The 12,396-nt window shown below is 41.8% G+C and overlaps 1 long non-coding RNA gene across 2 annotated transcripts in view; it reads left to right on the forward strand.

Moving 5' to 3' along the window:
• Positions 1–741: 741 nt before the first annotated feature.
• Positions 742–12,396, forward strand: part of LOC128107492 (uncharacterized) — a 46,234-nt gene continuing 34,579 nt past the window's right edge. For both annotated transcript variants that reach the window (XR_008217103.1, XR_008217104.1), the window contains exons 1-2: positions 742–1,043; positions 8,556–8,772. This is a non-coding gene — a long non-coding RNA (uncharacterized LOC128107492). The remainder of the gene's footprint in view (positions 1,044–8,555; positions 8,773–12,396) is intronic.

Below are 12,396 nucleotides of genomic sequence, written 5' to 3' on the forward strand. Positions count from 1 at the left end.
TTCTGCTCCAGGGAGACTTCTGGTTCCAGCAAGCTTTCAAGGCCATTTTCTGTGCTTGTGATCTGAAAGAGACCTGCTCTTTCACGGTCCTGTTTCAAAAACAGCTAATAAAAAATGAAGGGCACGAAGAATGGCTTAGCAGTTCACTTCAGAGGTCATGCATTTGTTCACGAGCGTGGCATAGCTGTAGCACAATGTGTACACATTTGAAAACATTATGCCATACAGTTTCTACCATAAAAGTACATAATCTTTGTGTGTCCGCTAAAATAAACATCGTTATACTTTAGTCCCCCCTCTCCTGTAAGAACATAGATGCAGCTCTCCTGGAGCAGACATGTCACCAGTAGATAATGATAATGGGTACTAATGTGAAACTGTATCAGACGAAAGAAACCTTTCCCCGCATCCCAATAAAATAAAACCTTAAAATCAACTGACCTCAGAAAGAGGACTAAGAAAAGATGGCTGAATCAACTCAGAAGAGCTGTAGCTTGTAGCAGTCAAAGGCACAATGGGGCTGTGGCCCAGCAGGATCTCTCTCCAGATGACCTCAGGCCTTCAACAGTGTCCTTACCTAACTAACTGCATCTTGCAATGGTCCAAATGGTGCTGGGCTTTTGGAGAGGGGCGTAGAGGGGGAGAAGTGGGGTGGGAGAATGGAGCAGGATCTGCTACAGAGATGATTATTGAAAGTTGACAGCTGCCAAACACACTGTGTCCCTGGCAGCACCTGTTGAGTGTCCGTGGTGGCAGCGAGAGTCAGATGAAGAAAGACAGCTGTATACATGCCAACAGCAGCAGGATGCTGCGCTGGACTCGTGCTCTGCCTGCCCAAGATGTGCCAAATTCGCTGGCCCAGATTCAGATGGCTGGGTGTCCACTTGGTGTGCCAGCAAGTAAGCCCGGGAACACATTTGCATTAACACCGCTTGGCCACCTCCCCCTGTTCCTGCCTCCCGCGCTGCATACAACATCGGTCTTCATCCCAGAATGTCATCTTGAGGCTGCTTTTCAGAACCAGTGTTTCAGCGAAACATGAGGTAAGCCTGATGCTGTGCCGAATTGCCTCGAAGGGAGCCAGCATCAGCTGAGAGCGAAACAGAAAGGTCCAGCTCAGGTTCTTGGCAGTTGGTTAGAAAAATATGCTGGGTGGTTTCATTGTGTGTGTGTGTGTGTGTGTGTGTGTGTGTGTGTGTGTGTGTGTGTGTGTGTGTGAGAGAGAGAGAGAGAGAGAGAGAGAGAGAGAGAGAGAGAGAGAACAGATGAGGTTTTACATTTTATCTCACGCAAACAATGCACTTACCCAGACACTTTTATTCAAATTCCTTGAAATTTGGGGGGATTTTCAAGTTGGCTGGGAGAGATTCACAAAGACAATGGATATTATAGGGAAAGTTTAGTTCTGCCTGAAAAATTGCTTCCTAAGACGGAGAAGTATCTGGCACACCTGTCTAATTTCTTGTCTTTTTTCAAGGCTGTAGGGTGAGTGTTAAGCAATAAGAGACTTCAGATCTAAATGGGGATGCTTTTCTTTGCACAGACCACTGTTTGTAAGTAAGGAGATATATATCTGTATATTTGTATATATATATATATATATATATATATATATATGTATGTATGTATGTATGTATATCATCTTAGCCCTTTTGTGGCACCATGTAGGTGGTGACAGAGATGAAGCCTGAGGAGTACAGAGGCCCATAGATCACAGCTTTTCAGAGCTCTCTCTGCAACTTTTTAATCTTTATTTGTTTGTTCATTTTTACTCTTTTGAGATTATACTGACAACATTTCTCCCTTCCCTTTCCTTCCTCCAACACTCCCGTATATCTCTCCTTGCTCTCTTTCAAATTCATGCTCTCTTTTTTCATTAATTGTTATTGCATTCATGTATGTGCATGTATATACATATATATTCCTAAGTATAACCTGCTCAGAAGGGACATTGTCCATCATGGTAGAGAAAGCATTGTGGCAGAAGTGGGTGGTAGAGGTCTGCTTGCCTCATGGTGACAGAGAGGTGTGGGGGGAGTGCCAATACACACTTCAAAGGCACACACCCAATGACCTACCTTCTTCTACCAGGTCTCATTTCTTTTGACATTAATTTATTTGGCTTTAATAGATAAAGGAAGCTGTCCTGGTGTTTGAAACCAGAAAAAGGTCTGTCTTCCTTTCTGAAGTGTATGGACTCTGTGGCCTCTCACTAGTTTTGAATATTCCCCTTCCCAGTAGCAAGATATCACCAAGGATATACAACGTATGAGACAGTCACCCCCAGGCTTGGATTTCTTCCTATCCAGATGTATGGCCATGTGACTGGGGGTGGGTTTCTTGACTTTTGTAATCCTCAATTTCTTCATCTATAAAATGAAGATAATAGAGATTGTAAGGATTAAGCAAGATAATGAATGTCAAATATTTAGCACAGTTCCAGGTGCACATTAAGTACCCAATAAATGTTAGCTGTTCTGATTAGCAGATATTCTTCCAAGCCATGATTGGATTCCCAGAAAGGGTGCCCTGCTCTCCAGATCCAGCCCGTGTTGACTTGGATGCAGGTCATGGAAGATATACCTCACAGTCACATTGGCTATATTCAGTCACACCTTGGATTCTCTCTATGTGTATTTAAGTGAGAGAAGCCATGAAGATCTACAAATGAATGATGGCCAGTGTAAAGGCCAGGGACTTGTGGAAGTATTTGCAAGAAGCAAATCTCACTGGAGGTTGTATGTGAGTAGCATCAGTTTTGACCAAACCAATCATTGAAGTGGAAGGCTCCAAGGGTTCCAAGCAGTTTAGACCTGGGGGCTCTAAGAACATGCCTGTTTCTCTTATGTGTAATCTGTCCTAGTTAGAGTTACCATTGCTGTGATAAAACACCAGGGCCAAAATCAAGTTGAGGAGGAAAACATGTATTTGGCTTATACTTCCAGATCACTGTTCATCACTGAAGGAAGTCAGGACAGGAACTCAAACAGGGCAGGAACCTGGAGGCAGGAGCTGATGCAGAGGCCACGGAGAGGTGCTGCTTGCTTACTGGCTTGCTTCCAATGGCTTGCTCAGTCTGCTTATTTAAAGAACCCAGGACCATCAGCCCAGGGATTGCCCCACCCACAGTGGGCTGAACCCTTGCCCATCCATCACTAACTAACTAAAAAAAAAAAATGCTCTACAGACTTGACTACAGCCAGATCTTACTGAGGCATTTTCTCAGCTGAGGTTCCCTTCTCTCAGATGTCTTCAGCTTGTGTCAAGTTAACATAAAACTGGCCAGCATCATATCTGAAGGGATTTATCTGGGTCTTAACCTTACTTTCTAATCAGATTTCTTCACCAAGATCCTTATGATAGTTTTAGCTTGTCCCACACTTTCTTACTTATTTCCCAACCTTAGGACACTTCTGCTTGAGTGGGAGATCTCTCTAGTGTTTTCCTGGGATATCAAATGATGCCAGGTGCTATAGTTTGGATCTAGAACATCCCACAAAATTCTACTAAGTTAAGGGCTTGTTCTCAGCTTGGTTCTTTGGGGACCTTCCTGAACATCTAATGGATGGAGCCTAGTAGGAGGTCTTCGGTCAATAGGGGTGGTCTCTCAAGGGGGATAACGGAATACCAGTCTCTTCTCTGTTCATATCTTCCACCAAGTGAACAGGTCCTTCTCCACACACTCCAGCCATGATCTACTGTACCACATCAGGCCTAAATGTGACAGGACTAAGAAGCCATGAACTAAGACCTCTGAAGCTGGCTTCATAGAACTTCCTATTATACAAGCTGATTCTTTTGGGTACTTTGTCACAGTTAGGGAGTGCTGGCTAATAGACCATGTGACCTGAAGTACTCACTGATATCCCTTTCCATAAACAAGGTTGAGAAGTGGCTCCCACCACATCCTTTGTTAAAAATCTTGATTTTTAGGCCAGGTGTGGTGGAGCATGCTTTAATTTCAGCACTCAGAAGGTAGAGGAAGTGGATTTCTGTGACTTTGAGGATAACCTGATCTACATAGTGGTTTCCAGGTCAGCCAGGCTGCATATAAGACTTTGTCTTAAAAGGAAAGAAAGAGGGGGAGGAGGGAAGGAGGGAATGAGATAAGAAGGAAAGAAGGGAGGAAAAAGAGGGAGAAGGAAGAGAAAGAAGAAAACAATATCTGACCCTTGAGAAGGCGATAGTGAGGTCAATCTCCTAGCATACAAGCTGACTGCTAAGCAATTAGAGCAGTGCAGGGCTGGGTAGGAGGATCTGACATGGGTTCCCGCATTTCTTCCTTTTGCTCCTGATCCAGCCCTGAATGCGTCATGAGATTTCAGACACCGAAAGTCTGCCTTCACTGTCAGCCTGGTCTTTCATGTTTTTAAAAACAGATAGTGTATTATTTTATTTTTGAGAATAACAAATAGATATTGAAGTACAAAGAAGCAGTGTAGAGAGATGGCTCGGCCATTAAAAGCACTTGTTGCTTTCAGAGGTCCTGGGTTCCATTCAGTTCTCAGAACCTACATGATGGCTCACAACCATCTGTAACTCTGATTCCGAGGAATCCAGTGCCCTCTTCTGATCTCTGACGGTACTACACACACATAATACACATACATAATGCACATACATACATGCAAGCAAAACACTATATACATAAAATAAAATAAACAAACAAAAAGAATTTAAGTCTACTACCTAGTAACATTAACATCTGCAAGCTTAGTGGAATATTTGCTGTTACTATTTTTAACACAAAGAAACCCATGGGTTGGTTTTTTTGTTGTTTTTTTTTTATAAGAAATGAAATGTATGCATCAGAAGGAACTAAACTTTGGTGGTAATCACTTCAAATTCTGTCAGCAAACATAGTTTAAGGAGATATTAGACAAAACATTTTGGATGCATTTTTGTGGAGAAAGCATCTTGGGGAAGGAGGAAGGGAAAAAAAGGAAAGGGGGAGAGATTGCAGGGGGAGAAGGGAGGGGGCTAGAGATTTATCAAATGTACTATAAGTCAAGAGGTAATATTTGGGAGCTAAGGGAAGAGGATTACTTGAACTAGAAGTTCGAGGCTACCTTGGGCAACTCAATAAGATTTTAGTTCTGAGACACTATGAAAGCTGAAAACTGAGACCATAATCTGGAACTATTTGTTTTTAAGTCAGAGTTACACGTTCACTCAAACAACCCCCTCACACAAAAACAAAACTATTCTTTTTTTTTTAGTAGTATCTATATTTTAATCTTCTCTCTAAAGATCACTATTTTTGTCTTTGACATTTTTTAGTTTGAGTTTGTAACAAGCTTCACATTATATTGATATGAGTTTGGGACTTGCTGCTGATCATCTTTCAAATGTTTCAGAATATATTATATCCAAAGCTACAGCTGACTTAGCATGCTCCATGTGTGTTTTGGCTTTGGAATTCCTGTGTCACTTCTGTTGGGACACTCTGGGATAAGGAGGCAGAGTCAGAGCCGTGCACACGCTGGCTCTCGGAGGATGGCGCAGCATCTCTGTGGATCCTACACCCCGAGTGTCAGTCTTTTAGTTCCTGCCTTGATATGCGAGTCTTTCTTCAAACAACTGTGGGGCTCACTGCTGCTATTAATCTGTCTCTGTTGCCAGATCCGTAGCTTCAGAGTGAGGAAATATTATCTGAGCAAATATTTAAGCAGAATTCTCTACACTGTGCTGGTTCATTAAAGAAGAGTTTTCCCTCAGTTTGTTCTGGAGTAAAGTGAAATGCCCCAAACAAACACACTCTCTAGCTCCCCCAGGACTTTTTTGCCATAGTAGGAAGACAGCATGTCTCAAGAAGAAAGGCTTGATGATGGTGACTCCCTTCTCCTCTTGGACACAGTGTGCTGGGGAAAGCCCAGTGAATAGAATGTGATAGGACAAAGTGGGGTCTGTTCGTGTTAATATTTATAGAGTACTGGATGGAAAACAAACTACCTGTCTGACTTATTTCATATTTGCATAGCTGATTTTAGGAAGATTTTTAGTTTCTTTGTTAGAAAATATTTATTTTGTGTGTGTGCGCGCGAGCGCGCGTGCACGCACACGCATGTGCAGCTCAGAGGACAACTTCCGACAGTCTGTTCGCACCTTCCACCTTGCTGAGGCAAGGTCCCTGTTCTTTGTGCGGCTCTGCTGCCTGCCCTGGGCTAGCTGGCTCTCTGGTCTCTACCTTTCTTCTCAGAGCAGATGTAGTGAGATTACAGGTGTGCAGCACTGCATTGGGCTTTCGATGGGGGTTCCAGGAATGAAACCTGGGTGTTCAGAGTTATGTGGCTAGAGCCTTTACCCATGAGCCACCTCCCCAGCCTCACTGTGCTTTTCTTAAAAGCATTTGTGTTGGGAGCAATGACTTTGAGCTGGCTCTGCTCCTGTCAACAACCACCCCCTAATGTTTTGTCAACACTAACCTCAGGAGCGCAAGGCACAACAGTCCATTCATGAAGAGTTCCAGCACAGCAGATCTTCAGCTTCTGACCTGACCCAATTAGTAAGGGACATTCGGCTCCAGCAGGCCAGACTGCTTCTCCTGAGAATATTCCCCATTACACTTTATATCTACATCTACCAAGTAAATGACTGCTACTAGCTCCTACCACACTTATGTTTTGTCAAATAAAAGCCATGGGTCTCTATTCTCCACTTCCAGAAAGCCTACACTCTTGGTGTCTCCAAGCAGATATATCAATTCTATTATTAATAACTGCAGTGAACGTTGTGGTGTGTGTGTAGCGGTTCGCTTGAGGATCTGTTGAGGTTGGGTTATATAGATTTGGGGTTTTTTTTTCTTTCTTTCTTCAAATGCGTATGTTAAAAGAAAGCGACTGTTTATTATTTGGGACCACAAAATTGTATTTGGATTCAGAGATAAAAATATCAAACTCTCATCTTATATTTAAAAATAGACATTTTATTATATTGAGGGAAGAACCCATCTAGCTCTATCTTGTTATTTTTTTATCACAAAGGAGAGAGAAGTGAAATCCGACTTTAAAAGGCTGTGGAACATTGCGCATTTAAAGTACTCAGCAAGTTACTCCCTAAAGCACTCCATATGATATGTAAATCTTTTGATCTTTCACAAAATGCATGAATACTATAAAGAATAATGAGGACAAGCTTGGAAAATACAATATTGACTGTCAGTACAGCACTTAGCCACAATTATTATTTGCGTGGCTTTTGCAACATAACCGGGGGGTACCTCTGTGAGTGTGTGGAAACCGTGCCAGTCTCTGCAAAAGACGATCGGATTTTCTGAGGGAGATTTCTGTTGCCCTTTCCCGTTCCTTTGGTTATTCTTTCCTTCCAAGCACCCTTCTCTGAAAACAGAAGGAAATCTTTGGAAAGGCTAAAATTGACTGGAAGTTAAAGAGAAGCTTTCCCCCGCATTGCCATTAATCATCATATGATGGATAACCTAAGTTGGCTTTGGGAAGTATCACTCCATGACACCCTGCAGAAAGAATATTTAAAACCCGCTAAGCTGCTCTTTGTAAAAAAAAATCTTTGTTTGAAACTTAGGTTAGCAATCTGAATAAAATGTTTTCCTCAAGCTTAGTGTGAGACTAGTTCAGCTGACATTTCTGAATGTTTTATGAATTACAAACTCTGAACTGTAGTGTTTATTTGTAGTGGACAAGTAACAATGATTGTATCTGTCAGTGAAGATTCTGATGGTTGAAGTCACTTTGTTGTAGTCAAAATAGGTAATGGCCTGTGGTGTTGTGTCTGGTTGAAGTTATAGGACAGGTCCTGCCGGCTTCATCCCATCTTAAGAGTACAGAGCTGCTCTCTAGGGACAAATGGCTTATGGGTGGAGGCAATGTACCACAGCTTTTGGGAGTAGTTATACAAATGAAAAGAAAGGTAGATTTCCAGACTGAGATAGGTGAGCCCAAGATGTCAGCACCAGGATTCCATCCAACATGGTCCGGGTACCTGGAGCATGACTTGGAAGCATGACTGTAGATATTTTATTTGTATGTGTGTGTGTGTGTGTGTGTGTGTGTGTGTGTGTGTGTGTGTGTGTGTGTGTGTGTGTCAGAGCTATCTTCCTGGAGCTGGAGTTACAGGCAGTTGTTAATGGCTGTGCTGGGAATCAAACTCAGGTTCTCTGCAAGAACAGTGTAGAGTCTATACGATAGACTCTTAACCACTGAGCCACCTCTCCAGCACTGACATATGAATAGATTTTGATTTTAAAACTTGTGCAACTACTGCAAAGAGTTGAAGAAAAATTTAAAGGACTTTGTTATCTGATTTCATAACTTATAAAGCTATGGTAATGAGGACAGGTAGTATTTGACATAGAGGTAAACAGACAATAAAATAAAATGGAAAGTCCTATATTATAACTCTGTGTGTGTGTGCCCACATGCATGTGCTCATGTAGCACTCAGGAGAACTTGAATTGGTTCTCTCCCGCCATGTTGAGGCAGGGTCTTGCTTGTTTCTGCGCATGTCCGCTCCCTTCCCCTATCGCTGTTTCCTATCTTGCCACCTGAGTGCCGGGTTTACAGATGTGTTCTTTCTTCCAGGATTCCAGGTATTGAACTCAGACCCTTGTGCTCCCACATCAAGCACTTTTATGAGCTGAGCTTGTTTCCTACTCCCATGTGACTTTTGATAGAGGATCCATCTAGTCTATCTAGTCCAGCAAAAAGTTTTCTGCTAAGTCATGTTGAAACATGACATCCACATAGGGAAAGAATTCACCTCAGTCTGCCATCATACCGTCCACAGCAAACAGTCAAGGTAGGTCACAGGCTAAGAATCGTAGAACTTTGAGATGAATTTTAAAATGTCTTATTGATTATTGCTAATGTGTGTGTGTGTGCTCATGTACACATGGTGTAGACAGGACACTAGTGCCAGAATGTGCATGTAGCATCCATCCAGAGGACAACTCTGTGGGTTTCTTTTCTCCCTCCTCCTCCACATGGGCCCCAGGCATCAAGCGCAGGTGGCCAGGACTTGATGGCAAACACCTTTACTCACTGAGTCATCCTGCTGACTCAAGCTTTAAAATATTTTAGGAAGTATAGTAAAATGTTTCTGAAAATTGAATATAGAGAAAAGTTTCTCAGGGGATGCAGAAAATATAAACAATAAGATAGAAAAATATGATAAATTAGATTTCATCAAAGTTTAAAATTCCTGCTCCTGAAAAGACATCATTAAGAAAATAAAGAGCTGAAAATATTTATAAAGTATTTATCTGGTGAAGAATATGTATTCAAAGTGTGTATATATATGGAAGAGTGGGTGCGTATGTCCAAAATACACTGTATGAAATTCTCAAAGAATTCAAAATATTTTAAAAGTATGTATAGAATGTATGTAACTCAAAACATAAATAACTCAACTTAAAAACTAAAAAATTATTTGAGCAGTAACTTTATGAAAGAAAATGTATAAGTGGCCAAATGTGCTCAAATAAAAAGCCCTCAAACCATTTTTATAAAAGACAAGCAAATTTGAACCACAGTGAACTATCAGTTCATATGCATCAGAACAGCAGAGATGCAAGACTGACGTCAGCCGTGAGGATATGGAGCTGCTGGCATTTCCACAGTGTTGGTGAGTGGGCAGAACTCTCTTACATAACGAATATATCAAAACCCACATTCTCACTCAACAATTCCATTCCCTGGTGTTTACCCATGGGAAAATAAAGTATTTAAATCATTGTTGGGAAGACTTTTATAGCAGCTTTACTCATAACAGCCAAACCCCAGAAACAACTCTGGATAAACTGTGGCAAATACATCCATGGTTATGCTACTTAGCAGCAAAAAAAAAAAAGATGAATTACTGAAACACGAAACATGTGTGAGTTTCAGAAGCATTATGCCAAGTGAAAGAAGACAGGCACTAAAGGGTGCATATTACATGATTCCATTACAGGAAATTCTGGAGTAAGTAAGACTGATCTAGAGTGCTTCTGGGGTACCACTGCCAGGCCTGACCTGAGTCAACAACTGAGACCCACGTGGTGTTAGGAGGGATCCAACTCACAAAGTTGTCCTCTGGTCTTCACACACTACGCCCCAGCACACACACACACACACACACACACACACACACACACACACACACACACACGTTCACATACAAGTGGTGTCCTTTATAAAATCAAATAGATGTTAGGGCCTGGAGAGTTGGCTCAGTGGTTAAGAACATGCACTACTCTTCCAGAGGACCTGAGTTCGGTTCTGAGCACCAACACCAGGTGGTTTACAACCTCCTGTAAGTCCAACTTAGGGCATTTGATGCCTTTTCTGCCCCTCACAGGACCTGAGTTCGTGGTCACAAACATGGTTTTAAGTAAATAAGTAAATGATAATTTACTTATGAAAGGTAAATTATTTACGAAAAGTATAAATAGTTTTCATTATTGTAGATTATGCGTTATTGTCTACTCATTTAATATTTAGGGGAAATTAGGCAAGCTGAGGTTTTCTTTCTTTTGACTTACTTAGCTGATGGATATTCAAAGTACACTGGCTGTCTTTAATAAAAATATGATGCAGTAATTTTAAATACATGAATGGGATTAGTGCCCCCCACCCCACCCCCTACCTTTTTTTTTTTTTTGGCTTTTTTGAGACAGAGTTTCTCTGTGTAACAGCTCTGGCTGTTCTGGAACTCACTCTGTAGTCCAGGCTGGCCTTGAACTCACAGAGATCTGCCTGCCTCTGTCTCCCGAGTGCTGGGATCAAAGGTGTTCACCACCACTGCCCAGCTGGGATTAGCCATTTTTATCTACAATTTTAAACTTGACCAATTACCAGGATTGCAAGAGAAAAATATATAAATAGAGGCTCCGTGGCCATATTCAGACTCTCGAGTACCTAAGAGCAGGGTCTAAACTCTGCTGTTATAACTAACGTAAGAAAAACTATATACAAAAGTACAATAACTATATACAATATATACAAGTAATAAATACCTAAACAATGTCTCGTTCATTTGTATTTGACAAATTCAGAAAAAATAATTCCATTATCTATCCTATTTTGGTAAGTCCAAAATGTACCTAATTCACTTTCTATCCTAACTAATCTTCAACTATAACTAACTAATCTTCTCAACTATAACTAACTAATCTTCAACTTTAACTAACTAATCTTCAACTCCCTCAGATACCCAAGAAGGAAATAATATTACCTAATAAAAATAAAAACAGGAAGTACATGCAAGCAACTTCCAAAAAAATTGTGAGTTGACAGAAACAGCCAGCTGCCTGGACAGTCACCTGAGGTTTCTCCGCAGTGTTGGGGCATCATCTTCAGCCTATAGGCTTAGCGTATCTGACAGACTCATTTGTGAAGTAGGATGTACACAAGGTCAATAGTTCGACCTCACATTGGGTGAGAGCAGTCCATGTACCAGTAACACACCAGGGATTGCGCTGCAATATCTGTGTCTGGGCAACTGTGGGCAGTAGCTCAAACAATGGCACGTGTTTTTCACAGGATTTCTGAAGCCAGAATTCTATAGCGGGCTGGAGATTTGAGCAGTAACATGTCTGCTTTTCAGCCTGGGATCAGATCCCCTGGAGCTGGAATTACAGACAATTATGAGCTGCCCAACATGGGTGCTGTATTGGTGAAATTATTAAGGCCACTCCACGTAGTTAAAAGGAGATTTATTTAATGGCGTAACTTACAAATTAAGGGATAGGTAGGTCGCAGGGTCTGGGGAAGGTGTATCACAGTCCAGCGGTGTTCTCTGGAGCTCTGCTTGGCCCACCTCCACCATCCAGGGTCCCGCAACGGAGAGCGCTCCCCGATCTAGCTCTCGGGTCCCCAGGCGCCTCCCTTGGCCCTGCCTTGTAGGCGTGACAGTTGCTGAAGTCTCAATGGGGGTTGGAACTTCCAGATCAAAGCTGGAATGGCTACCCACTACAGTGCTGGGAACTGAACTCAGGTCCTCTGTGAGGGTAGCAAGCACTCTTAACCACTGAGTGATTTCTCCAACCCCTTCTGGGAATTCTTGAGATAGAGTTTCACCACTTAGCATTAGCTAGTCTCAATTCATAATCCTGACTAAACCTCCCCAGTGCTTGGATCACAGTCACCCACTTTATAAATGATTCCTTCAGAAAAAGAATTCCCATGGGGTTCTCTTGCATTGCGTTACACCCTTTGAAACTCTTTTCTTCATTCTGTGTTTTATACATTGGTTAACCATTTTCTAGTAATTTACTGTAGCAGACTACATTTTATACACCTTCAGCCCCCCCCCCAATGTTTAATAATTGGCTTAGCAGCATAATTTTCTTCCTTTGGAGAAGACAGGCCAGTCTAGTAAAGGAGTCTGAAGCATTTTTTTCAGGGGAAAAAAAAAAAAGAACTATTCTAAGGATTAGAAATA

The sequence above is a fragment of the Peromyscus californicus genome, unplaced genomic scaffold (assembly GCF_007827085.1).
Source record: "Peromyscus californicus insignis strain IS unplaced genomic scaffold, ASM782708v3 Scaffold_12__1_contigs__length_115047231, whole genome shotgun sequence".
In the NCBI taxonomy this organism is placed as follows: Eukaryota; Metazoa; Chordata; class Mammalia; order Rodentia; family Cricetidae; genus Peromyscus; species Peromyscus californicus.